General features: G+C 42.8%; 1 long non-coding RNA gene across 1 annotated transcript in view; it reads right to left on the bottom strand.

Moving 5' to 3' along the window:
- Positions 1-25,098, bottom strand: part of LOC118883501 — a 302,384-nt gene that overhangs the window by 197,590 nt on the left and 79,696 nt on the right. The gene's annotated exons all lie outside the window — the stretch shown is intronic.

Below are 25,098 nucleotides of genomic sequence, written 5' to 3'. Positions count from 1 at the left end.
GCTACAGAGATGTCTCTTAACCGTGCTCCTCCTAGAGGTCCCAGGCAGTGTGTCTCGTCTGGGCTTTGGCACAGGTTTCTTTAACATGCTAATCTTTTCTAAGCACAAATAAGAAATAAGGGCCAACTTCCATATTAAATGAGTAAGAGCTTCTGGGGGGTTATCGTCACCCCAACCTGAAATGTGAACAGCTCCATGAGAGCTCCTGCAGCTCCAGGTGGGCCTGGAGTCCCTGTGCCCACCGAGTGCACAGAACGCTGCGAATCAGGACCTGCACTTGTGAAACAACCACAGTACCACGTGGCATACGGTATATTCTAAACAGTGGGATGCAGCCCAGTGTTTTAGCTGGAGCGACAGAGATCCTCTGCACTGAAATTGTCAGGGAACATGGTCAAATAACTTGATTTGTGTCTTGAGGAACGTTTACAGGGAAGGGAACATGAGAAAGAGGCCAGTGATGGGAAAACAGCATAAATCACAGCAGAAAAAAAACTAACCTCACTGAAGGATTATATGCACTATGGAAGTAAAAGGAGATGATCATCTGATGAGATCACACAGCACCTTGAGAATGAGAGGGGAGAGGCTGGTTTCATCCCTGATGGTGGCACGGCGCAACGGACATTGATGAGAGAAAAGCGGCTGAAGATAAATCTGACAGAGATGCAAAGAGTGAACGAGAGACGGGAAAGGATGGTGCAGAAGACCCGCTAAGCGCAACTGCAGGCATCACATAATGAAGAGAGGCCCATGTCAAGGAAGAGGGAGGGTGAGGAAGCAGAGAATCAAAGGCCAGCATACAAGATGATAGAGAAGGGAAATAAAAGAGGACTCCAAGGTTTCAGTGTGAGAAATTTTTATGAACAGAAATGGAAATTCTGGAATAAGAAACTGGCTCGACCATTAGGAAAGTAGAAATATTGGAATAACATTTGATTACTCTTCTGTTGAGTGGATGAGAAGAAATACAAGCAAAGATGTCATTAGCAATTTTAATTCTGAGTTTTTAGGATAAATGAAGTAAGATACAAAAATGTACACTGAATATGTATAATGAAGACTAATATGAAAGTTGTATCTAAGCCCAAGAGCAATCAAGAATTTTTTGAAGAAATGGAGAAGGAGGATAAGACAGGAGAGGGGGAAGCAGAGGATGAAGAAAGCTGCTGACCATGTGGAGCAGCTTCAGCTGGGATGGCAACATGCAGCCCGACTCTGAGTCCATTAGGAAACGTGATCAGGAGCGTAATAACAGCAGCAACGGAGGTCAGAGCAGAGGAAGTGCTGCAACGGTCAGTTCTCTCAAGAGCAAATAATGATGAGAGACTCAGGCGTGTAAAGTGAATAGACATTTTTCCAAAGGAGACCTACAAATGGCCAACAGGTCCATGAAAAGATGCTCAACATCATTCATCACCAGGGAAACACAAATCAATGAGGTATCACCTCACACCTGTTAGAGTGGCTGTTATCAAAAAGCCAAAAGATAAGTGTGGTTGAGCATGTGTCAAAGGACACCAAGAAGGATAAATTAAACACACACATCTAAACATGACATAGTAAGACTGCAGACCACAATGTCGGTGCCTTGTCCACAGCAAGGGCGACAAGAAGCTAGTTTCCTTAGGACCAAGGAGGCGCCCTCACACCTGCAAGACTACTTATTGCCCCATCCATAGGGAAGAACAAGCTTCCTGTTATGGCTGCAACTGCTAAGAAACCGGCCTTACTGCAGTTTCTCCCAGATATTTTTCTAGATAATGAGTCTGTTCCAGAGTGTTTCTGAGTGAAGTCCTACATGCAGATAGCCATGGATGTACAGCAGTGAAGGTCAATGAAGTTTAAAAGATGAAGGAACTGAGAAGCTCAGGGGCTGCATGTTCCCTGCATTCCTGGCCAGTCATATCAAGAAGTGTGAATATCACATTTAGTTGAAATCCTTGCTGAAGCCACGTGGCTGACAGGGCCTTGGTGCTCCGGCCAGGTGTCAGGCCTGTGCCTCTGAGGTGGGAGAGCCGAGTTCAGGACATTGGTCCACCAGAGACCTCCTGGCTCCATGTAATATCAAACAGCCAAAGCTCTCACAGAGATCTCCATCTCAACACTAAGACCCAGCTCCACTCAACGACCAGCAAGCTACAGTACTTGACACCCTATGCCAAAAAACTAGCAAGACAGGAACACAACCCCACCCATTAGCAGAGAGACTGCCTAAAATCATAATAAGGTCACAGACACCCTAAAACACACCACCGGACGCGGTCCTGCCCACCAGAAAGACAAGATCCAGCCTCATCCACCAGAACACAGGCACCAGTCCCCTCCACCAGGAAGCCTACACAACCCACTAAACCAACCTTAGCCACTGAGCGCAGACACTAAAAATAATGGGAAATACAAACCTGCAGCAAAAAGGAGACCCCAAACACAGTAATTTAAGCAAAACGAGAAGACAGAGAAACACACAGCAGATGAAAGAGGAAGGTAAAAACGCACCAGACCAAACAAATGAAGAAGAAATAGGCAGTCTACATCAAAAAGAATTCAGAGTAATGATAGTAAAGATGACCCAAAATCTTGGAAATAGAATAGAGAAAATACAAGAAATGTTTAACAAGGACCTAGAAGAACTAAAGAGCAAACAAACAATGATGAACAACACAATAAATGAAATTAAAAATTCTCTAGAAGGAATCAATAGCAGAATAACTGAGGCAGGAGAATGGATAAGTGACCTGAAAGATAAAATAGTAGAAATAACTACCACAGGGCAGAATAAAGAAAAAAGAATGAAAAGAATTGAGGACAGTCTCAGAGACCTCTGGGACAACATTAAACACACCAACATTTGAATTATAGGGGTCCAAGAAGAAGAGGAGAAAAAGAAAGGGACTGAGAAAATATTTGAAGAGGTTATAGATGAAAACTTCCCAAATATGGGAAAGGAAATAGTCAACCAAGTCCAGGAAGTGCAGAGAGTCCCATACAGGAAAAATCCAAGGAGAAACACGCCAAAACACATATTAATCAAACTATCGAAAATTAAATACAAAGAAAAAATATTAAAAGCAGCAAGGGAAAAACAATAAATAACATATAAGGGAATCCCCATAAGGTTAACAGCTTATCATTCAGCAGAAACTCTGCAAGCCAGAAAGGACTGGCAGGACATATTTAAAGTGATGAAAGGGAAAAATCTACAACCAAGATTACTCTACCCAGCAAGGATCTCATACAGATTCAACAAAGAAATTAAAACCTTTACAGACAAGCAAAAGCTAAGAGAATTCAGCACCACCAAACCAGCTTTACAACAAATGCTAAAGGAACTTCTCTAGGCAGGAAACACAAGAGAAGGAAAAGCCTTACAATAACAAACCCTAAACAATTAAGAAAATGGTAATAGGAACATACATATTGATAACTACCTTAAATGTAAATGGATTAAATGCTCCAACCAAAAGACACAGACTGGCTGAATGGATACAAAAACAAGACCCATATATATGCTGTCTACAAGAGACCCACTTCAGACCTAGGGACACATACAGACTGAAAGTGAGGGGATGGAAAAAGATATTCCATGCAAATGGAAATCAAAAGAGAGCTGGAGTAGCAATTCTCATATCAGACAAAATAGACTTCAAAATAAAGACTATTACAAGAGACAAAGAAGGACACTACATAATGATCAAGGGATCAATCCAAGACGAACATATAACAATTGTAAATATTTATGCACCCAACATAGGAGTACCTCAATACATAAGGCAAATGCTAACAGCCATAAAAGGGGGAATCGACAGTAACACAGTCATAGTAGGGGACTTTAACATCCCACTTTCACCAATGGACAGATCATCGAAACTGAAAATAAATAAGGAAACACAAGCTTTAAATGATACATTAAACAAGATGAACTTAATTTATATTTACAGAACATTCCATCCAAAAACAACAGAATACACTTTCTTCTCAAGTGCTCATGGAACATTCTCCAGGACAGATCATATCCTGGGTCACAAATTAAGCCTTGGTAAATTTAAGAAAATTGAAATCGTATCAAGTATCTTTTCCAACCACAACGCTATGAGACTAGATATCAATTACAGGGAAAAATCTGTAAAAACTACAAACACATGGAGGCTAAACAATGCACTACTAAATAACCAAGAGATCACTAAAGAAATCAAAGAGGAAATCAAAAAATACCTAGGAACAAATGACAATGAAAACACGAGGACCCAAAACCCACGGGATGCAGCAAAAGCAGTTCTAAGAGGGAAGTTGATAGCAATACAATCCTACCTCCAGAGACAAGAAACATCTCAAATAAACAACTTAACCTTACACCCTAAAGCAATTAGAGAAAGAAGAACAAAAAAATCCCAAAGCTACCAGAAGGAAAGAAATCATAAAGATCAGATCAGAATTAAATGAAAAAGAAATGAAGGAAACAATAGCAAAGATCAATAAAACAAATAGCTGGTTCTTTGAGAAGATAAACAAAATTGATAAACCATTAGGTAGACTCATCAAGAAAAAAAGGGAAAAGACTCAAATCAATAGAATTAGAAATGAAAAAGGAGAAGTAACAACTGACACTTCAGAAATACAAAGGATCATGAGAGATTACTACAAGCAACTATATGCCAATAAAATGGACAACCTGGAAGAAATGGACAAATTCTTAGAAAAGCACAACCTTCTGAGACTGAACCAGGAAGAAATCACAAGCACTGAAATTGAGACTGTGATTAAACATCTTCCAACAAACAAAAGCCCAGGACCGGATGGCTTCACAGGCGAATTCTATCAAACATTTAGAGAAGCGGTAACACCTACCCTTCTCAAACTCTTGCAAAATATAGCAGAGGGAGGAACACTCCCAAACTCATTCTATGAGGCCACCATCACCCTGATACCAAGACCAGACAAAGATGTCACAAAGAAAGAAAACTACAGGCCAATATCCCTGATGAGCATAGATGCAAAAATTCTCAACAAAATACTGGCAAACAGGATCCAACAGCACATTAAAAGGATCATACACCATGATCAAGTGGGGTTTATCCCAGGAATGCAAGGATTCTTCAATATACGCAAATCAATCAATGTGATAAACCATATTAACAAATTGAAGGAGAAAAACCATATGATCATCTCAATAGATGCAGAAAAAGCTGTCGACAAAATTCTACACCCGTTTATGATAAAAACCCTCCAGAAAGAAGGCATAGAGGGAACTTACCTCAACATAATAAAGACCATATATGACAAACCCACAGCCAACATCATTCGCAATGGTGACAAACTGAAACCATTTCCTCTAAGATCAGGAACAAGACAAGGTTGTCCACTCTCACCATTATTATTCAACATAGTTTTGGAAGTTTAAGCCACAGCAATCAGAGAAGAAAAAGAAATAAAAGGAATCCAAATCGGAAAAGAAGAAGTAAAGTTGTCACTGTTTGCAGATGACATGATACTATACATAGAGAATCCTAAAGATGCTACCAGAAAACTACTAGAGATAATCAATGAAATTGGCAAAGTAGCAGGATACAAAGTTAATGCACAGAAATCTCTTGCATTCCTATACACTAATGATGAAAAATCTTAAAGAGAAATTAAGGAAACACTCCCATTTACGACTGCAATAAAAAGAATAAATTACCTTGGAATCAATCTACCTAAGGAGACAAAAGACCTGTATGAATAAAACTATAAGACACCAATGAAAGAAATTAAAGTTGATACAAACAGATGGAGAGATATACCATGTTCTTGGATTGGAAGAATAAACATTGTGAAAATGACTCTACTACCCAAAGCTATCTACAGATTCAATGCAATCCCTATCAAACTACCAATGGCATTTTTCACAGAACTAGAACAAAAAATTTCACAGTTTGTATGGAAACACAAAAGACACCGAATAGCCAAAGCAATCTTGAGAAAGAAAAATGGAGCTGGAGGAATCAGGCTCCCTGACTTCAGACTATACTACAAAGCTACAGTAATCAAGACAGTATGGTACTGGCACAAAAACAGAAATATAGATCAATGGAAGAGGATAGAAAGCCCAGAGATAAACCCACGCACATATGGTCACCTTATTTTTGATAGAGAAGGCAAGAATATATATTGGAGAACACACTGCCTCTTCAATAAGTGGTGCTGGGAAAACTGGACAGCTACATGCAAAAGAATGAAATTAGAACAGTCCCTAACACCATACACAAAAATAAACTCAAAATGTATTAAAGGCCTAAATGTAAGGCCAGACACTATAAAACTCTTAGAGGAAAACATAGGCAGAACATTCTATGACATAAATCAAAGCAAGATCCTTTTTGACCCACCTCCTAGAGAAATGGAAATAAAAACAAAAATAAACAAATGGGACCTTAAAAGCTTTTGCACAGCAAAGGAAACCATAAACAAGACAAAAAGACAACCCTCAGAATGGGAGAAAATATTTGCAAATGAAGCAACTGCCAAAGGATTAACCTCCAAAATTTACAAGCAGCTCATGCAGCTCAATATCAAAAAACAAACAACCCAATCCAAAAATGGGCAGAAGACCTCAATAGACATTTCTCCAAAGAAGATGTACAGATTGCCAACAAACACATGAAAGGATGGTCAACAACACTAATCATCAGAGAAATGCAAATCAAAACTACAATGAGGTATCACCTCACACCAGTCAGAATGGCCATCATCAAAAAATCTACAAACAGTAAATGCTGGAGAGGGTGTGGAGAAAAGGGAACCTCTTGCACTGTTGGTGGGAATGTAAGTTGATACAGCCACTATGCAGAACGGTATGGAGGTTCCTTAAAAATCTAAAAATAGAACTACCATATGACCCAGCAATCCCACTACTGGGCATATACCCTGAGAAAACCATAATTCAAAAAGAGTCATGTACCACAATGCTCATTGCAGCACTATTTACAATAGCCAGGACATGGAAGCAACCTAAGTGTCCATCAACAGATGAATGGATAAAGAAGATGTGGCACATATATACAATGGAATATTACTCAGCCATAAAAAGAAACGAAATTGAGTTATTTGTAGTGAGGCTGATGGACCTAGAGTCTGTCATACAGAGTGAAATTAAGTCAGAAACAGAAAAACAAATACCGTATGCTACCACATATATATGGAATCTAACAAAAAATTATATGATTCTGAAGAACGTAGGGGCAGGACAGGAATAAAGATGCAGACATAGAGAATGGACCTGAGGACACGGGGAGGGGGAAGGGTAAGCTGGGACGAAGTGAGAGAGTGTCATGGACATATATATACACTACCAAATGTAAAATAGATAGCTAGTGGGAAGCAGCCGTATAGCACAGGGAGATCAGCTCGGTGTTTTGTGACCACCTAGACGGGTGGGAAAAGGGAGGATGGGAGGGAGACGCAAGAGGGAGGAGATATGGGGATATATGTATATGTATAACTGATTCACTTTGTTATAAAGCAGAAACTAACACACCATTGTAAAGCAATTATACTCCAATAAAGATGTTAAAAAAATAATAACAGTTTCTCTTTATCAGTTGTGTACACAGTCAGCATGGCCTGGCAGTCACGGCATCCTGGGAAATAACCGACTGGTGGTCTAAAATCCTGGCTTCCAATTCTGGCCAGCCATTAATGTGCCTGGTAATCTTTGAGAAAATCAGTTAACATATCCAGTTCCAGTTAACACAATAATGCAAAAAAAGAATGGAAGGGTTGAGCATGATGACGCTGCAAGTCCCTTCAAGATCAGCAAGTGACGCTTCTGAGAAAATGCCAGCTAGCACCATCCAGGAGCACTGCTGCAAGCCGCATCTCCAGCTACCCCCCCAATATGGCAGCAGTCAGCTGTTCGCCACAAGACCTCCAGAGTCATAGCTTAAGGTGGGTGCATGTGAACTTGTCCCCTTTGTACATCAGGTCCCTCGGGCCAAGAGGGAGCCTGAGCAAGGGACGGGGAAGAATTTTAAATTGATGCAAAACTGAACTAGATCAGGCTAGGTTGGTTTTTTTTTTTTTAATCCCAGAAAGAATTCAGAAAATTCTCTGATGTTCCACAGGTGAAAATAAAGGTTAGAACAGGAAAATCTCCAAGGTTACAGATTCATGTTAGAAACACTGCCAAGCCCAGACCCTTGGATAGACAGTTTAAGGGTGTACGTGAGACCAAGAGGGGCTTTGCAGCAGGACAAGGGCAGGCTCCAGTGCAGGTGGGCACCACCTCTAGTGACCACATTTCACAAGCACAGGTCACTCAGCTTCCTCATGACTCACAAGTTATGATAAGAATTACACCATCTGATGTATGACCCTGTTCTGAATATAATCATCTTTCTATACGTTGTTATACACTATCCCTTACGTGAATAATTTATTTTACTCCTCTGAAACACTCTGGTTTCTTATGATGAAAAGAGATGAATGCAAAGTGCTAAGCACAATGCAGCACATCATAAACAGACACGTGAAAGGATGCTCAACATCACTAATCACTGGGGAACTGCAAATCAAACCCACAATGAGATAGTCACCGCACACCTGTCAAATGGCTATTATTAAAAAGACAACAAATAACAAGTGTTGGTGAGGGTGTGGAGAAAAGGGAGCCCTTGTGCACTGTTGGCAGGAATGCAAATTGGTGCAGCTGCTACGGAAAACAGTAAGGAAGTACCGCAAAAAATTAAAACTTGAACTACCATATGATCCAGCAATTCCACTTCTGGGTATATTTTTTTCATAAATTTATTTACTTTATTTATTTATTTTTGGCTGCATTGGGTCATCCCTGTGGTGAGCGGGCTTCTGACTGTGGTGGCTTCTCTTGTTGCGGAGCACAGGCTCTAGGCGCGCGGGCTTCAGTAGTTGTGGCTCGCAGGCTCTAGAGCGCAGGCTCAGTAGCTGTGGCACACGGGCTTAGTTGCTCCGCGGCATGTGGGATCTTGCCGGACCAGGGCTCGAACCCTTGTCCCCTGCATTGGCAGGAGGATTCTTAACCACTGTGCCACCAGGGAAGCCCCTGGGTATATTTTTGAAGAAAACTAAAACACTAATTTGAAAAGATGTATAGACCCCTATGTTCATTACAGCACTCTTTACAATAGCCAAGATATGGAAGCAACCTAAGTGCCCATCAAGAGAGGAATGGATAAAGAAGATGTGGTACATATACACAATGGAATATTACTCAGCCATACAAAATGATAACATCTTGCCATTTGCAGCAATGTGGATGAGCCTAGACAGTATTATGCTGAGTGAAAAAAGTCAGACAAAGAAAGACAAATACTGGAGGATTTCACTTACATGTAGAATTTAAAAAACAAAACAAATGAACAAACATAACAAAACAGAAACAGTCTCATGGATACAGAGAACAAACAGGTGGTTGCCAGAGGGAAGGGGGTGGTGAATGAAATAAGTGAGGAAGATTAAGAGATACAAACCTCCAGTTATAAAATAAATGAGTCATGGTTATGAAAGGTATAGTGTGGGGAATATAGTCAATTACATTTTGATATCTTTGTATGATGACAGATGGTAACTAGACATCGTGGTGATCATTTTGTAATGTATAAGAATATTGAATCACTATGTTGTACCCCTGAAACTAATATAATACTGTAAGTCAATTAAACTTCAATTTAAAAACAAAAACAAAAACAAAAAAAAACCCTCCTCAAATCCCTTTCTCTGGGCTTTTCAAAGACTGTCACAACTCTCAACATTTAGGCAAATCTTCCCACTTAGCGTGGAATCAAGGACATCATATAAATGTGTGACACTGCATTTTCATTTTGGATGTGAAATTCTTCTGAGGATGCAACCTTTAGCTAAAAAAAAAAAAACCATTAATATAAAATGTTTTCCTCTATTAATTCTCTACTTGTCTTTCAAAAGGTATCGTTTGAAGCGTTGGAATGCATTTCTGAAAAGCATCTTTTACTTTCAGTTCGCACCTAGTTACTGAATAGGAAATCATCAAATTCTATTATGTGGTCACCGTTTCTCTCCTGAAATAGAAACAGCACAATTTCATAGGAAATTGCTCTTGGGAGTTTTCCAACCCAAGGCTGCAATCTCGAAACTTTTGGAATCTTTGAAAAAGTTTAAGGTTAGAAATGCAAAAGTTCCAAACCATTCCAGAAAACACTAAAATTGTTGAACTGCATACCCTGCTTTACTGAAATAAAGGCGGCTTGAACTATTCTTGATATGGTGCCATCCCAGGGGACTTAGAAAGCAGAACAATTTTAAAGCAAACTCTGCTTCTGTTTTTAAAAATTGTGGTTGAGCTGATATGCCACCTTCATCCAAAAAGTCTTCTAAAATTCTCCACACATATGACTTCTCCCACCACAGGAAAAGTACAGGAAGGCATGTTCGGTGAAGCCCATCTTTTTTTTGGTCTGACCTGCCTGTGGTTTTTAATGGTGTCATGGCTTTTGTAAAAATTACATACTGCTTTAGATGGGTGAACTTTATGGTATGTGAATTATACCTCAACAAAGCTGTTTAAAAAATGACACATTGCCTGAGGAAAATTCAAACAGTACAGAAAAGTACATTTTAAAAAAACTCTTAAAAATCCCACCCCCCGGTAATTACCAACTGTAACATTTTTGGGCTGCCCATTCTTCTGCTTCTCTCTCCCTTTCTATAATTACACACACTCAGAAATATGTATCCAGCTTAATATAACATCTCTTTTCCCAACTGTTGCAGTAAACAGTTCTAAACGTGGCGCCCTCTTAACAGAAGGCAGGTGGAGCCAGTGCTGTCCGGGGGGGCCAGGTTCAACGGGACAGCGCATCAAAGGCACCGCCATGAGCCCCGTGATTCCCACTCGGGAACCGGTGGCCACCTCACTGCCCTCATCAGGTGATCGCTGGAAACCAGAAAGTGTCACGTTCAGGGTCACTCTGATGATGACCGCAGACGGTCACACGACCTGGCAAACTCGAGGACTCACGCTTGATTTTGAGCCTGAAAACACAATCACTGGTTATACAGAGTTGTGCAAATCAGAAACAGGACGCCCAACCCAGGTGGGCTGCTGCGTGTAAGACAGCCCGCTAGTTGCTACAAATCTGGGGAGGGAGGGAAAGTTACCAAAAATCCAGGTATCTCTCCGTCTCAAACTGTACCCCATGTGTAGTTTTGCCCCTCACCGCACGGAGAGTGTCGCTGAAGTATAAATGCCGCCACGCATCCCTGGCTGAAGTATAAATGCCGCCCTCATCCCCGGGACCCCGCTAAGGAGCACGCTCTGGGCGGGCAGGCTGGGGCGGATGGATGGTGCGTCCCCGGCGTGGCAGCTGCGGGGCCGAGGCCGGGACCGTGAGGACACAGCGCCACCTGCAGGAGGCAAGGGGCATAACCACGCCTCAGAGGGCCGTCCGGCCAGCGCGACCGAGGAACAGGAGCCGGGGGTCGTCACCGGGTCACAGTGGGAGACAGCCACGCGGGCAGCGTCCGTGTCCACACTCAGCCTGCTGAGCCAAGCGCGTGTAAACCTCTGCCTGACACATGGTAGCCAAGGCTGCAGCCCCGTCCGCAAGTGATGTGAGGAACGGTGTCCCGGCCGGTGAGCGAAGCTTCCGTTTCTGGCACAGGCACCTCCACCACCTGTTTCCATGCCGCTCCCTCCCACCTTCCCCCGCCAGGTCTACTTCTGCCGCTACTCGGCTGTCCCTGCTGCCACCAAGGTCTGCGCCTCCAAACGCACAGCACGCCCTGCTAATCAGTCTTTCCCGACGCGACCGAACGGAAACCGTGCCCGCCGGTTAAGTGCCCTGTGAAAACAGGGCTGCCGATGACCCCACGACAAGGCCTCACCCACCACGCGACCCCCGGCCCCCCTATGCTGACGACGCCCCAGCGTGTTCCTCCGGGTCGGACCTGCATTGCCCGCTGCCTGCCAGGCGCCCCCCGGGGGTCCCCTGGGCCCCTCCGGCCCAGCCTGGCACGGGTGCCCCGCACGGCCCTCCCGGGGCCTGACCCAGGGCTCAGCGCTGCTGTGGGCTCGGCTGACGGCCCCCTTCCAGCCCCTGCCCACCCAGGGCCGCTGGGGCTCCCACCCCACCGCTCTGTCCCCACTGCACTTGCCTTCATTCTGACTATGCTTTTAACTAATTTCTTTACCTGCCTCTCACTTTGGACGCATGCAGACATTTACTAAACGGCCACCAAAAAATGTGTATAAACCTGGTTCAATCGCTTCTCAGCACCTCCTTAGCGACGGGACCCCTCAGCACAGGCCCGCCGCGACCTGGGTCTCCGCGGCCCTCCCGCCTTCGAGAAGGCAGCTCTGTAAGCCTCCCACCCACCAGCCTTTCATGCCTCCGCGCCTGGCCTCACGGGTCCCCTCGTGCTCCCATCTGCTTGCTGTGCCCCCCCGAACTGCTTTCCACCCTCGAGTTCCAGTCTGCACCCGGCGAACGCTCACTCCTCCAAGAGGGTCACCTGAACAGTAACAAGAGCAAACCCCTCTGTGTCACTTACTGTCTGCCAGGCACTGGAGGGCCACCTTATATAAACCACCCTGTTTACTCCTCACAGCAAGTCGGTGGGGAGCTACTACCTTCACGCCCTGGAGACGTTACGGTCCCGGGCTCAGGAAAGGTGTCTAAGTGGACGCTAGTTTTCTGCACGTCAACACCTAGCGTGGGCCGCGTGGTAGTCACTGCTAACTAACCGTGGTGGTTAGTAGCACACACAGGACCCCCACGATCCTTCCACCCTGCAGGTAGAAGCAGAAGCCTCCACGGGGAGGGGTGACGAGATCGCACAGAGTGGGAAGCCAGAGGGGAGAAACAGAGGCCGCTCTGACCTGGCTTTGAAGGGAGAGGCCATCAGGAAAGGAGCGCAGAACAGGCAGCACGTGTAGAGGTGGGAGCGCGGATCTGGACCCGGACCCCCGCTCACTAGCCGTCTGACCTTGGCCGAGGAGCTAAAGCACTGGGTGCCCCGCTCGTGCGTCTGATCTGGTGGTGGCGTGCAAGGTGGTTGGGAAAAGGGAAACACCAGGAGCCGCTGCACTGTTACAACCATGAGTGGATTAAAATGCTAATAAAAAAGGCCACTGGACGCATCCTTAAGTTATTTAGATAACTGCCCTGGGACTGAAAGTGACAGGCCCGCCCAGGTTTCTTGCCACCAAGGAAAGGACCTGGTGTCAAAAAGACATAAATGATTTCACTTAAGGATGTAACAAAAAAAATGAAGGCCGAAGGGATATCCCCACACTGCTACTTAAAACAACACAATTGGAAAACATACAGACCTCCAATAATAAATGTTTAACATTAATCATAATACATCCATATGGCTAATAATACAGAACCATTAATTGTGTTATCAAAGAAGGTTTAACCACAATTCAAAAGAGTCACGCACCACAATGTTCACTGCAGCACTATTTACAATAGCCAGGACACGGAAGCAACCTAAGTGTCCATCGACAGATGAATGGATAAAGAAGATGTGATGCATATATACAATGGAATATTACTCGGCCATAAAAAAGAAACGAAATTGAGTCATTTGTAGTGAGGTGGATGGACGTAGAGTCTGTCATACAGAGTGAAGTAAGTCAGAAAGAGAAAAACAAATACCGTATGCTAACACATATATATGGTATTTAAAAAAAAAAAAAAGGTTCTGAAGAACCTAGGGGCAGGACAGGAATAAAGACGCAGACGTAGAGAATGGACTTGAGGACACAGGGAAGGGGAAGGGGAAGCTGGGGCGAAGTGAGAGAGTGGCATGGACATATATACACTACCAAATGTAAAACAGATAGCTAGTGGGAAGCAGCCGCATAGCACAGGGAGATCAGCTTGGTGCTTTGTGACCCCCTAGAGGGGTGGAATAGGGAGGGTGGGAGGGAGATGCAAGAGGGAGGGGATATGGGGACATATGTATATGTATAGCTGATTCACTTTGTTATACAGCAGAAACTAACCCACCATTGTAAAGCAATTACACTCCAATAAAGATGTTTAAAGAAAAAAAAAAGAAGAAGGTTTAGTGTTACTGTGGAAGCAGAATAGTGGCCTCCCAAAGTGTTCATGCACTGATCCCAGAACCTGGGGTACGGTGTTACATGACACGTGGGACTCTGCAGGTGTGATTAAGGGTAAGGGCTTTGGAATGTGGACATTATCTCAGATTATCTGGGTGGGACAAATCCAACCATAGGAGTCCTTAAAAAATGGAAAAGGAAGGAAGAGTCCATGGGGAGACGTGACAGAAGAGTGAGCAGAGACTAGGGTCTGAGAGGGACAGACCCCGCCTCTGCTGCTTTGAAGGTGGAGGCCGGGAGCCCCGGGCTGAGGGGTGCAGTGGCCTCTAGAGGCCGGATGGGCCTTCGGCTTACAGTCCTACAGCCGCAAGGAGCTGGATTCAGCTGAAACCCAACCGAGCAGGAAACGATTCTCCCCTAGAGCATCCAGAGAAGCAGGAGCCCTGCCAACACCTTAACAGTAGACAGGTGAGACCACCCTCAATTCTGACCACAGGCCTGTAAAAAACTGAATGCGTGTGAGTATGTGGTTTAGACTGCTAAATTCACGGCAGTTTGTTACGGCAGCACTAGGACACTAATGCAGCTAAAAACATTATAAACATGAAGCTTAAAACAAAGCCCAACCTAAGACTGCACGTACCCTTTATCCTCACTCACACCGCATCACATCCATCGCAGGTGCACATGTGCACAGCAGGATCGGAAAGAACTACGTGAGAGCAAAAGTGTTCTTCAGAGTTCTGGATTTGGGGAGTTTTTACTGCCCTCTTCAGCTGTTACAGCCATCACTGTGGTCCTCTCTTCCGCACCCGCCGCACCCTTGACTCGCATCCTGTGGGCCCTGCCCCGGGTCCGTGCTGGAGAGACTTGCTGGGCCACGGCGGCCCGGTGGGCGAAGGCCCCGCTCCCCGTGTGTCCTCGTCTGGACCCCTGGACAGCACGCAGGGACTCGCCGCGCCTTAGACCCGACCACGCGGCCTTCTGGACCACCTTCTCCAGGTTCCTGCGGTCCCCCGCGTTGCTGAGCCTCCCCTCGGTTTCCTTCTGTCTCTGGATCCCCAGGCGTCTGAGTGAGTTAGGAGCCGGGCGCGGATCTCCACTCCCTTCCAGCTTCACCCCCCTAGTCACCGCGTCCACACAGTGACGGCCCCCGGGCGCCGAGCGCCCATCGGGGCCTCTGTCCTGAGCTCCAAGCACACACCCAGCGGCCGCCCTGTCTCCCCTCCGACCTCCGACAGGCGCCGCCGTGAAGCCCTGAGTGAAGGCCGCCCTGCGGCCAGGTGTGCACCCCGGCGCCGCGGGCATCCTGGCTGGCGCAGCCTTCGTGGTGCGAGCGCGCTGTGTGAGCAGCGACCCAGGCTGCGGCAACCCGCCCCCAGCGGTGCGATGAAAAGGCCCCCGGCGTGTCCAAGGGCCTCCTTCTTCTCTTATCTCCCCCCGCTGGCTGTGCAGCGACGCACGAGACACTGACTTCGAACCCTCTCTCTTCTTTCTAACCTTTCTGACGGTGTCGCTTACCTCCCAGCTAATGCCAGACTTAATGCCACGAAGTGTCCTCAGCAGGTGGCCACGAGGACCCTGACACGGGTGCGGGGCTCTTACCATCGCTGCCGTCTGTGCAGGAGTGGAGGGTAAAGCCTTGGTTTTTGTTCCTTGAGGGTTTTTTTCCTTTAAACTTCTCCTTTGTCGAGTCCTTGGATTACGAGTTCCCTTTCTCACCGGAGCCATTTCTTTAGTTTCGTGTCACTCGAAATGTAACGTGCACGTGGTGACACACACAGGAGGAAGGAAGAGGACAGAAGCTCCGTGAGAACACAGGCTCTCTGGGACAAAACTGTGAGCGGAGCCGTAAAAGAAAGAGACTGGGAAGGAGGGGAGATAAAAGTGAAGGAGACTCGGGGAGGGTCCAGAGGAAGAGTTGCCATGCGATCCCGAGCCCAGAGAGGGCGGTGCCTGGGGTCAGGGTGGGTTGTCAAGGCCTATCGTTTGTTAAATAACTCAAGTCTTCGTTTGAAGAATCATTAAGTGCATTTACTGTTTAAGTTTTGGATTTTTTTTTCTTGACAACATATCACATATTTTATGAGACCTGCGTGCGTTGGCCCAACGTGAATATTCTCTGCAACACAAAGCAGAACTGGAGGGTCCAGGTCCCAGAGGCTTCTGTGCAGTGACATCAGGAAGGGACATGAGTACGGGAAAGTGACACCAGCGGCCGGGGCATCAGGGCAGGGGGGAGGGCAGAGAAACACGTGAGAGGTCACATGGTGATGGTTTCTATTTCTGCAGGACCTGAACGCAAATATTTATCATAATTCACTTAAAACCTAAGCCTCACTGTTTACTTGACTGGAAGCCGGCACAGCTTCTCTGCAGATAAAGGTTGCCTTACAGACAAAAAGGTTTATGAACTACGGGTGACGATGGTTAGGAGAGGGCTGGAGACAAAAAAGGAAACCTAAACCCGACAAGACTGGCGAGCATCTCTAGCTGTGTGACACCTTTAAGGTGGAGAGAGTGACTCTAAACCCCGACTGCTGCTAGATTCTTCCAGGGAGCGTGAGAGGAGGCCGCCGCCGCCAGCATCCTCCTCCTGAGCCTCTGATGCCCTGGGGGGTGATTCTGTTTACAGAATGACTTCCAAACCTGCTCAGACCCCTGAATCACTTTACCTTCCAGACATCGCTTGAAGTCCGACCAAGGCCTTCCTTCCCTCTGATCCCCGCCGAGCAGAAGCCCCTGTATGCAGGCACAGGGACCGGAGACAGGAGATGCTCCATCCCCGGCACTGACCCGGCTCTCAGTGTGAGAGTCTGGGCCTCCCCTGGGAGACCTCAGAGAGCCCAAGGATATCAGAGAATGCCTCTGTTCCTAACATACACTTCCTATTGAAGAACAAACTTGGACATTTTCAAAGTCAGGTTACTCTTTATGTTGTACAGATTTTATCTGGGATGGTACAGAGAGGGAAAAGTCCTCAAAGCCTCCTTTTCAGGCAGTGCCCAAAAGAGGGCTCGCCAGAGTGAAACTCCTGCTGGGGCATGTCAGCGAGGAAAAGGGAAGAAGGTGTGGGGTGGGCTGGATGATGCCCTGGCAGGCAGCCACTCCTGCCCCCACGTGGGATGCTCTGGGTCTTGACCACAGGGGACATGGTACCACTGCTTTCCCAGCCAGCGTATCTCAGACGGGATCACAAAGCCAGCTGGAAAGACACAACTGAATAATGGAAGAACAGAACTATTCCTAGAGAGGTGCTTAGAAACTGAATCTTAATGATGCTCAGGAAATAAGATCAAATATGCAGTCCCCGCAGAGGCACACTAGCCCCCAGGTGCCTCAGGTCCCAGGAGAGCTGCCCTGATTGCTCTAACCCGAGGTAACACGCGATGTTTACCCGCCGAGGATGTGATATGATTTTACCCACATTATTAATGCAACTAAAATGTTCTACTAAAAATAGCCCATTTTATTCTGCCTGGTCTGAATACATGTATGGTGTGTTTGTGTTTGGTGACAGACGCCCCAACAAATTGATCCGTAGATTCAATGTAATTCCAATCAGAATCTCAGAGGGCTTTGACTGGGGGTGAGGGAGGGGTTTAAAATGAACGAGCTAATTCTAAAATGCATATGGGAATGCAAACTATTTCCTAAAAGAAAAAGTTGGAGACATTTTACTTTTTGACTTCATGACTTACTATCATCCACTATATAAGATGACACAGATTTAACAAATGAAAATGAGAATGAGGGTATATTCAGAGAAATATCTGTTAAATTATTAGTGAGATATTTATATTTGTCCTTTTTGGTCAGCTTTGTTGAGGTATGATTTACGTACAATAACTATTCACCAGTTTTAAGTATATAAAGAAATTAGTTGTGATCAGTGTGTGTGTCTTTTAACCAGCACCACAATTATGACATGGAATAGTTCCATGACCTCAAATAATACCCTCACATCCTCTGCAGCCAATCCTACCCCCCCCCACCCCCGGCCCCAGGAAACCACTGATCTGCTCTCCACTGCTACAGTTCACTCATATATTCTTTTGTTCCAGTCAAAATGTTTAGATTTTCAAAGTATCTATAAATTCAAAAGTATCATGCTAAGTATGCCATTCCTTGTAACATTAGGTTCTTAAAGAATTTTGATTAGGTTTCTGAAAAAGAAAATAAGATGCTTAAATAAAACCTTTGAAATATTAACTTTGTGATTAGGGGATGTTTCATGTTTAAAATTTTTTTTTAGCATTTACAGCCAGTTATGGCTTATCTCAAGAAATAAAATTAGAAGGTCCTTTAAGATAAACTAGACAAGATCAAGGTCAAAGAAATAAAGTTAATGATACTTTTGTATCACTGGCTAAATTTAATTTTGTATTTAAAAACACACCATTTAAAAATTAGCTCTTTCTTCAAAGAAGCTGTGCAGAAAGTAATTACTGAAATAATTATCACAAAATAATGATAAGAGTGGTAACAAATATAATAAGTATTTAAGTATTATTATTGCAGGATTTACTCTTGCCAAGTGCTTCACAGTCATTCAGGTAAATCACCATTGTTATCTCCATTTAAGAAACAACAAAAGAAAACTAAGGTTTAGAATTTTTCAATGAGAAGCTCAAGACTAGCTAAGAAGCACCACACATTTTCGGTCAGATCAAACTGAGTTCAGTCTGATTTCTTACACCTTCCATAATTGCAGTAGGTGATGGATAAGACATTTATATTTAGGATACGGAGCTACACAAAACAACTTAACGCAAGTATGAAAGCCTGCTATTATCTAATAAAGACGCTCCAGATCAAATATCCCACTTAGAAATAAGTAAATATCTAAAGAAAAGGAAGAGGAAGAAATATAAAGTTATGCACTGAAGAGGAAATGCAGGTTAAAAGATAATGACCGACTAAAACGAATAACATCCCTTCTAGTTCAGTGGTCCTATGAGGAATGTGGCTATGAGGTATCATTTCCACAGAAGAGATTTCTGGTGCCCTACTAAGGAGACAAGAAAGGACAGAGGGAAATTCATTGGCAATGAAAAATATAATCAGTGAAAATATGTCTACTGTATCAGTGGAATGAAGACTGGAAAGCAGGTTGATAGACTAATAAGACAAGAAATATTAAACTGTGCTTTCAAAGAACACACCAGCTGCTCATGCTCTGATACGTGGAAGCATTAGCACCCTCTGTGTCGTCTGTACTTTGGAAACACCACCTGCCTTACCAGTGGTGTTCAGCTATACACAGAGCAGAAAGTTATACCGAAGGCAACGGTCTTTACATTCGGTGAGATTCACTGTATCCTCACAGGTTTGTGCATTTTAATATACACTCTCCTAATATGTGATCATTCTGTTTTCCTACATAAAAATTCAATGGTTATAACTCTTATAAAGACAACTACTCTTCCCTGCACCATCTACACAGTCACTATAAGAACAAATTATGCTGAATAAATAACTATGCCTTTTTTAATAACTTTTAAAATTTATTTATTTTATTTTATTTATTTATTTATTTTTGGCTGTGTTGGGTCTTCGTTGCTGCACTCAGGCTTTCTCTAGTTGCGGCGAGCAGCGGTTATTCTTCATTGTCGTGCGTGGGCTTCTCATTGCGGTGGTTTCTCCTGTTGTGGAGCACGTGCTCTAGGCACGTGGGCTTCAATAGTTGTGGCATGTGGGCTCAGTAGTTGTGGCTCGCGGGCTCCAGAGCGCAGGCTCAGTAGTTGTGGTGCACGGATTTAGTTGCTCTGTGGCATGTGGGATCCTCCCAGACCAGGGATCGAACCCATATCCCCTGCATTGGTAGGCGGATTCTTAACCACTGCGCCACCAGGGAAGTCCCTAACTATGCCTTATTAATGCTTAAAATAACACACTTGTGTTTTAGTCTAAGCCTTTGTTGGGTTTAATTACAAAATTTCTCTTTATGTAACCAACATGTAGAAAATGATATAATGTAGCATAAAAAAATCATTTATTCTTGAAGCAGAATGTGGTTTGACACTATTTTGTATAGTAGATCTCTAGGCTTTTTAGAATAACTGAAACTTTGTACCCTTTGGTTAGTAATACCTCCCCATTTTCTTCTCTCCCAGCCTCTGGTAATCACTATTCTGTGCTACTCTGTGCTTCTATAAGTTTGACTATTTTAAATTCCTCATATAAGTGATATCATGTAGTATTTGTCCTTCTGTATCTGGCTTATTTCACTTAGCATAATGTCCTGCAAATTCAGCCATGTTGTCAGAAATGGCAGGATTTCCTTCTTTTTAAGCTTGAATAATATTTCATTGTATGTACATACCACATTTGCTTTATCCACACATCTGTCAGTAGACAGATTGCTTCCATGTCTTGGCTATTGTGAATAAAGCTGCAATGAACCTGGGAGTGCAGGTATCTTTTCAAGATTCTGATTTCAATTCCTTTGGATAAACACCCAAAAGTGGGATTGCTGGATCATAAGGAAGTTCTATTTTTAATTTTTTGAGGAACCTCCATACTGGCTGCACCAATTTCCATTCCTATCAACAGTGCATGAGGGTTCCCTTTTCTCTACATCCTCACAACACTTATCTCTCCCTTCCTCCCTCCCTCCCTTTCTTTCTTTCTTTCCTTTCTTTCCTTCCCCCCTTTCTCCCTTCCTTCCTTCCCTTCCTTCCTTCTTTCTCTTTCTTTCTTTCTCTCCTTCCTTCCTTCTTTCTTTCTTTCTTTTTTTTTTTAATAATAGCCATCCTAACTGGTATAAAGTGACTTCTCATTGTGATTTCAGTTTGCATTTCCCTGATGATTAGTGATGTTGAGCATCTTTTCACGTACTTGTTGGCCATTTGTAGATTTCATGTTGTGTTCTTATTAATAATCATCATCATAATCATAAAGAGGGCAGGAGGAACCTTTTGGAGGTGATGGGTATGTTTATGGCACAAGTTGTGATGACGGTTTCATGGGTATATGCTTATCTCCAAACCCATCAGTTCGTACACATTAAATATGCACAGGCTCCTGTTTGTCAATCATATCTCAGGAAAGTGCTTTTTAAAAAAGTATGTGGGGCTTCCCTGGTGGCGCAGTGGTTGAGAATCTGCCTGCCAATGCAGGGGACACAGGTTCGAGCCCTGGTCTGGGAAGATCCCACATGCCACGGAGCAATTAGGCCCGTGAGCCACAACTACTGAGCCTGCGCATCTGGAGCCTGTGCTCCGCAACAAGAGAGGCCGCGATAATGAGAGGCCCGTGCACCGCAATGAAGAGTGGCCCCCACTTGCCACAACTAGAGAAAGCCCTCGCACAGAAACGAAGACCCAACACAGCCATAAATAAATAAATAAATGCTTTAAAAAAAAAAAAAGTATGTGGTCTGCCAAATTTTCAATTGACAGAAAGATTTTTTTAAAAAGGAATTAGACTAATAAATCCTTCTTCAATATCTCTTCCTCATTTCCCATGCCCATTTCGGGGAGTCAAAGACTGTGTTATGAGGACCACAGGCATACCAAAAGGTGTATTTTACACTAATTGTGAACAACTGTGTCAGCAGCAGAATTAGCAATAAATGCTTTACTATTTGCAAGGCTATGCAAAGATCTATCATGCAGCTCCGCCCTCCTCAAAAAGGAACTTGATCCAGAAAGGATATATACAATAAGAATCATTAAAAGAAAGGCAGTGTAAATAGATCTTAATGAAAAAATGTCTTGGGCATTTCAAGTTCTACTTTAGTTTTGTAGAGAAAACTACAAAAATAAGCTACTCTGAAATAAAATTGACTTTCAGAGCTATAATTAAAATTATGAAAAATTCCAAGGATTAGAGACTACATTTTTGGATACCAAAAATCTTCTTTGAATAGTGATTCACAAGCACATGGAATCATGCTTTAAAAATAGAAAGCAAAATTGCCTGTTTCCATGGCTTTAAACATTAGCCATTACTCAATATTCGTAAGACCAGTAATTATTATCAGAATATAAAGCACTTGCTGATGAGAAGTATTTGCAATTTAAATGGAAATTACAACTTTTCACTTGCAAATTTTTATAAACCATCTGTAAATATATTTGCTGAGAAACACATCACAGTGATAAGAGTTTTGTTTGTTGTTGTTGTTATTAAAAAATTTATACTTAACTGGTTTTTGTGATGATTCTGCAGTATAGTAAAAATTACCTAAAACATTACACAATTCAAAATGAAAGGAAAAGATGAAGAAAACACTTTGCTTCAGGGATGGCTTATGTAAAAGAAAATTAATAAGGGGGAAAGTAGAAGCAGTAATAATTTTTAAAAATATATTTGATGATTGATCATATTTTAATACTATAAACTAACCCTTTGGCCTTCTAGGAAAGAAAAATCCAGATTTCTTGAGGCACGTTTGTTATAGAATGACGGCAAATAGTTTTCTTTTGAAATTAAGAGGCCACGTTGAAGACAGAAACAAAGTTAGGAATCAAAGCCTTCTGGTATTTATTAGTCCTATTAATTAAAAATCAAAGAGCATTCTACTTATATTGAAAGAATTAACATTGTTAAAATGGCTATACTACCCAAAGCAAACTACAGATTTAATGTAATCCCTATCAAATTACCCATGACGTTCACAGGACTAGAACAAATAATCCAAAAATTTATATGGAACCATAAAACACCCAGATTGCCAAAGCAAGCCTGAGGAAAAAGAACAAAGCAGGGGCATAACCCTCCCAGATTTCAGACAATACTACAAAGCTACAGATATCAAAACAGCATGGTATTGGCACAAAAACAAACATATGGATCAATGGAATAGAATAGAGAGCCCAGAAGTAAACCCACACACCTACAGTCAATCTTCAACAAAGGGGGCAAAAATATACAATGGAGAAAAGACAGTCTCTTCAGCAAGTGGTGCTGGGAAAGTTGCACAGCTGCAGGTAAATCAATGAAGTGAGAACACACCCTCACACCATGCACAAAAATAAACTCAAAATGGCTTAAAGACTTAAATATAAGACAAGAAACCATAAAATTCCTAGTAGAGAACATAGGCAAAACATTCTCTGACATAAATTGTAGCAATGTTTTCTTAGGTCAGTTTCCCAAGGCAATAGATATAAATAAAAAATAAACAAATGGGACCTAATCAAACCTTATAAGCTTTTGCACAGCAAAGGAAACCATAAACAAAATGAAAAGACAACCTACACACTGGAAGGAAATATTTGCAAACAATGCAACCGACAAGGGCTTAATTTCCAAAATATACAAACAGTTCATGTAGCTCAGTATCAAAAAAAACCACAAACAACCCAATCAAAAAATGGGCAGAGTATCTGAATAGACATTTCTTCAAAGAAGACATACAGAAGGCCAAAAAGCACATAAAAAGATGCTCAACATTGCTAATTATTAGAGAAACACAGATCAAAACTACAATGAGGTACCACCTCATTGTAGCCAGTCAGGATGGCCATCATTAAAAAATCTACAAATAATAAATGCTGGAGAGGGTTGAAGAAAAGGGAACCCTCCTACACTGTTGGTGGGAGTGTAAATTGGTGCAGAGAACACCATGGAGAACAGTACGGAGGGTCCTTAAAAAACTAAAAATAGAACTACCATATCATCCAGCAATCCCACTCCTGGGCATATATACAGAGCAGACTCTAATTCGAAAAGATGTATGCACCTCAATGTTCATTGCAACACTATTTACGATAGCCAAGACATGGAAGTAACCTAAATGTCCATTGACAGATGAGTGGATAAAGAAGATGTGGTGTATACACACACACACACACACACACACACACACACACACTGGAATATTACTCAGCCATAAAAAAGAATGAAATAATGCCATTTGCAGCAACATGGCTGGACCTAGAGATTATCATAGTAAGTGAAGTATGTCAGACAGAGAAAGACAAATATCATATACCACTTATATGTGGAATCTAAAATATGATACAAATGAACTTATTTACAAAACAGAAACAGACTCACAGACATAGAAAACAAACTTATGGTTACCAAAGGGGAAAAGGGATGGGAGAGGCATAGATTAGGAGTTTGGGATTAGCAGATACAAACTAGTATACATAAAACAGATAAACAAGGTTCTATTGTATAGCACAGGGAACTATATTTAATATCCTGTAATAAACCATGATGGAAAAGAATATATATATATATATATATATATATATATATATATATATATATACACATACACACCCACATATGTATATATATCACTTTGATGTACACCAGAAACTAACACATTGTAAATCAACTATATTTCAATTTTAAAAAATCAAATCAAATCAAATCAAAGAGCATTTTACATATCTGAGCTTAAAATCCCATAGCTTGTGATCAATGGGGAAAAGTAATTTAAATTACTTTTAGTAATTTAAATTAGTATTTGTGTCACAGACACTAACAAATGAGAAAAATCTCAGAATAAAATATCAAATTGTAGTTCAGTAGCAATGGAACTACGTAACACGACTTTTTTATACTGGGGAATTCATATTTCACACAGAAATTCTGACAGGTGAATGTAAGGTTTTAGGGATTTCAAATGTATTTTTGAAACCAGCTGTAAGGTGGCAAATGCTAAACAGGGAACTGAGGTAGCAGCAGGGAGGCCTGGGTTGTAGTAGTAACACCACGAACTTTTACTCCTGGGCAAGTAATTTAAATTAACATTGGTTTGGTTTTATCATTTGTAAAATGAGAGCTTAGATTAGATATTCTGGGGATTCCCATATCAGCTAAATGTCTATGAGCTTGTTTCATAAATTAATAATAATCACAACTACCAGTATCAGTAAAATGCCAATTTTGTGTCAAGCGATAAACTATTCTTTGCATGCAATATCTCAGTCCTCAGAGCAGAAATGTCTTCATTTCAGAGATCTGTGATTCATGCACAACTGATCAACATAGAGCTGGGATTCCAGCTGAGCTGTCTGTCTTCCTGCCCTCATGCCAACTCAACCACACTTTCTGGCCTTTATCCAACT

Source organism: Balaenoptera musculus, chromosome 17 (assembly GCF_009873245.2).
Source record: "Balaenoptera musculus isolate JJ_BM4_2016_0621 chromosome 17, mBalMus1.pri.v3, whole genome shotgun sequence".
Taxonomy (NCBI): domain Eukaryota; kingdom Metazoa; phylum Chordata; class Mammalia; order Artiodactyla; family Balaenopteridae; genus Balaenoptera; species Balaenoptera musculus.
Note: the sequence above shows the minus strand (reverse complement) of the source record. Positions and strands in the feature narration are given on the sequence as shown.